Raw genomic sequence first — 4,346 nt, 5'->3', positions numbered from 1 at the left:
ACTAGAAGTAAATAAAGAAGCTTCCTATAGAATGACAGCAAGCAGAGATCTAGAGAACAGTGAAGAATAAATACAGAAAGTATATTGGAAGATGGTATAACTTTCTATTGTACAACATTAATTTGCTGAAATGGAAATGCCCCTTTAATTTGGGACCTGCATTGCTTGTAGACATGACATAAGTATTACAAATGGGAAAAACCACAGGAAAATGCCAGCCAATCATCTCTCATAGCGCTTATAATCTGATTGTCTCTTTATTTGCTGGAAATGTTTTCTTGTTCAGGCAGTTGATAGATTTATCTCCCTGACCGGGAGGTTTCCTTACAACCTGATGTGCCATATTTCGCCCTCTACCAAGCCATTACACCAGCAGGCTCGAACTATGGTGGGAAATCGGTAACCATGTGATAAAATGGTAGTAATAATGTATCTGTAGTTATTTATTAATTAAAGGGCTGTGGTGAGGGGTCTAGTACAAAGGGACACCCCTGTTTGTCAGCTTTTACGAGCCCCAAATAGTCACCCACCAAATTTTGGGTTGGACCCCAGATGATTTGATATGTGAATGAGCGTAATCTTTAAAGTGCATCTACCACCAGGATGAAAGACTGTATGCAAATGAGTCTGAGGGGCTCCAGACTCCATAGGTGTTAATGGAGCCTGGTGCACCTCTGACATACTTGCATACAGTCCGTCATCCTGGTGGTAGGTGCACTTTAAGCTGAAGAATAACTTGGGATACACGTGGAAAATGGCAGATCATATTGGCCCTCAGTTTTCACGCATGCCCAGCACTATATATTGGTGGTATATCCTACAGGATTGGGAAGAAGGGGTGGTCAGTGTTAAATTATTATTTTTTTTTTTTTAACAGGATTTTCTTTAAGATCTTGGGTCAAAGGGGTTTGTCTTGAGCTTTTGTGTGTGTGTGTGTGTGTGTGTGTGTGTGTGGGGGGGGGGGGGGGGTCTGATGCTCTGATCACTAGAACAGTCCATCTAAAAGAAAAATGTTTGGTCTGACTACATGTTGTCAGCCTCTAATTACATGATCAGAGGATCGACACCCTCGAGCGACCATTAAACCATTCACAAAGGTACAGATGGGGCCCCACTATCTTGAGCTGTCAGACTTTTACCACCTTGAAGCTTTCGCTTATGAACTCTGTCTGGGCGCACTCCATTAATTCCCTTTGCTTATATACTGCATCTATCCATCAGCAATGTCATGTGATTATTGTTATTTTTATAGTGTTCTTATCTAAGCAGAATACTGCTGTGTGCCTAGGTCCAGTCTTCAGTTTTATGACTGAATTTTTCTTTATGGAAAAGGTACCTTGGGCTTGGTTATTCGTAGTTGATCATTGGGGGATGAAGAACCTGGTAGCCTCTGACGTTTACATTGGGATTGGAGCTGGAAAAAGACCGCCCGGTCCGGAGTTTATCTGAACTCCAGAAATAGATCCCATCAACTTCAATAAGAGCCGCTTCTGCTTCCATCTGTAGGCTATCGGCACTGCTGACTCGTATCATCATAATTCATAGAAGGGCTGAAACACCCATTTAAGTACAGGAAAGGGGTAAACAGAAGGGGTATACTGTCCTGTTGTGGACTGTCTTGTGTGCCCCAATATAGGGACCCTTAAGTCCTAAAAATGAGCCTCTGTTTAACGCGGTTATTTGTTTTGACCTTTATAATGGTCAGAGCTGCATATCCCCAGCAGAAAGAGAATGAAATAACATACTGGCTGCTGGATGCCACCACCAGGGGGAGCTCATCGAACAATGTTTTATTATTTCCTATATTGACTCCCTCCAAGCCATGGCACTGAATGAATTCTTGCACTTTCCGAGCTGGACGTTCTGGTTGGATAAGAAACCCTTTTCAATTAGACAAATGCAAAGTGAAGGCATGACCCGATCTGGTCATAGGGTTCTAGTAGTTCACAAAATTATAATGGAAACCCGGTTTACTTTCTTATAGTCGTACAGAACATTATTTCTTCTACGTGAGAAATGAAAGCCAGTCTGGCCTGATGGGGTGTATGTGGAGGAGCCGCAGTATGGTGTCTGGATTAAAAGTTTACACTAAGGAATTTGTGTTGTAAGCCCTGGTTCTGGTTCATCTGCCTGTCCCTGTGTATATCCCTGTCACACATCAAACACAAGCTGCAAAGTGTTGCTGAGCATTGCACCGTGCATGTGGTGTCGCACTTCTGTCCTTCTTATTTATTAAAAAAAACAAATTTGTTTAAAAAAAAATCATACCCCTTTTAAAGCAGGGCTCTGATTGGTTAATTGAAACCCCGTCATCTGGCTTAGGCTGCCTGATCGTGATTGTGTGATCTTCATGGGCCGCAAACAATGGATCAATGGAGCATAGTTTTCGGCCCATGCGTCGATTACAGGAAAAGACTACCCCATCCGCAAGTATGGGCAGGATATAGGGTTAAAGGAAATCTACCACCAGGATGAAGGATTGTAAGCTAATCACACTGACATACTGGTGTGCGTCCCCTCTGGCGGAATCCACTCTTATTCTAGCTCTTTATGTCCTTGTTTTTACAAAAAAAAAAAACTTTAACAATTATGCAAATGAGCCTGAGGGACTCTATAGCAGTTAATGGAGCCTAGAGCCCCTCGGGTTCACTTACGCAATTTATTTTGCCTTTTATTTTGGCTCTTTGTCCCTTGTTTTTACTAAAAAAAAGGGGCTTTAAAATTGTGTAAATGAGCCTGAGGGGCTCCAGGCTCTACTAACGACCATGGAGCACGGAGGCTCATTTGTATCATTTTTACAGCCTTTGTAAAAACGAGGACATAAAGAGCTAAAATAAGAGCAGATCCTGCCAGAGGGGGGCACACACCTACATGTGAGCGCTTGGTTTACAATCCTTAATCTTGAGGGTATATTTCCTTTAAAGCGGTGCTACAGGATGAGGTAAAGACGGCTGCTTTTCTTCCAGTAACGGTGCATTTACCATCTAAAGGTTGTATCTGCCAAGTGCAACTCAACATGGACGCAGATGTGACTGCGCTACAACTCCACAAACATCCGCTGGGCGTCACCATTAGACGTTGGCCAATTTTTTTGACATCACTTGATAACCCTTCCTAGGGCTTCCTCTGTGTACAACTGATCGTAACAGCCAATCGTTTTCTGCCTGAAATGTTTGACATTTTTGTAATTGCATCTTGAATGGACATATTTGTGTGGGGTGGTTGAGTCTACATTGAGATTAGCACATAAGGACGTTCAGTACCAGGCTCCCTCAACTTACAGGGATGTGAAGCGTATGACACGGAACCCCCCCCCCCCCCCCCCCCCCAAACATAGGAACGCATGACTTGGGTCGGCCACAGCTAGTGAATGTACCCGCCATCTTTACTGCGAGAAACCTGTCACTTTCTCATTTACCAGGAGACTGATTTTAGACCTAGTCGTCAAGCGCTCTCCATAGCCCATCCTATTCCATGAAGTCTTTTCCAGAGGGCAACGCACAAGGCTAATATATTTCTGAAGCCATTTTGCATCGCTCACATTCACACTGACATGTGCCACTCACCCCCGCTCCTCTCCATAGCGAGATATGAACACAGCGCCGTATTACGGGGAAGCATTGGACATGTCCTATCTGTCTCCCGGCTATGGAACGGTATGGTGCTGCACCGTACGGCGCCATGCGCCCATTGCCGACTATGCCGTATATACGTCCCCCATACGTGTGTGTGTAGTCTAAGACATTTCAGAGCATAACGGTCTGTACGATGGCCGGAGACATTCCTGTATCCTATGGAGATTATATGTTACGTACTACGGGCATGGGGTGGCCATAGTGATTTCTTCAGGGTAACTTAAAGGGTTTGTCAGAAAGGTAAACACAGCTTCCTTCCTCCTCACCGGATCATGGCTGGTGCGTGGTATTGTGCAACCAAGAGTCTTTCATCTCTGTATAGCTACACTGCAATACGGGAACAAACCATGGCCTGATTTTGGAACAAAGCGGCCATATTGTTTTTTTACCCTTTTTTAAATGGGTTGTCTGGGAGTTAACATCACAGGCCTATCCACAGAATAGGATAGCATAGTCTGTTAGCAGTCTGACATCCTATCCCCGCACTTATCCGCTGTCCGGAGAGTGTACTGGCCACGTGCCACGATTCCCATTCACTTCTATGCGGATAGGACATTGAAATTCACTCCTGAACAACCCCTTTAAAATTGCATAGAACCATCCTTTTTTTTTTTTTTTTTTTTTTTTACCATTTTGTAGCGTTTGTTTTGCTTTTTGTAAAGCTTCTTATTTCCTGTGGATACCGTATTCAAAAAGAAAAAAAAAATTCAG

The 4,346-nt window shown here is 43.6% G+C and overlaps 1 protein-coding gene across 1 annotated transcript in view; it reads right to left on the bottom strand.

Annotated features, from left to right (window-relative positions):
* The window catches only part of CCL28 (C-C motif chemokine ligand 28), a 156,378-nt gene that overhangs the window by 21,274 nt on the left and 130,758 nt on the right, over positions 1–4,346 (bottom strand). The window lies entirely within an intron of this gene.

This window comes from Engystomops pustulosus, chromosome 1, assembly GCF_040894005.1.
Source record: "Engystomops pustulosus chromosome 1, aEngPut4.maternal, whole genome shotgun sequence".
NCBI classification, from domain to species: domain Eukaryota; kingdom Metazoa; phylum Chordata; class Amphibia; order Anura; family Leptodactylidae; genus Engystomops; species Engystomops pustulosus.
Note: the sequence above shows the minus strand (reverse complement) of the source record. Positions and strands in the feature narration are given on the sequence as shown.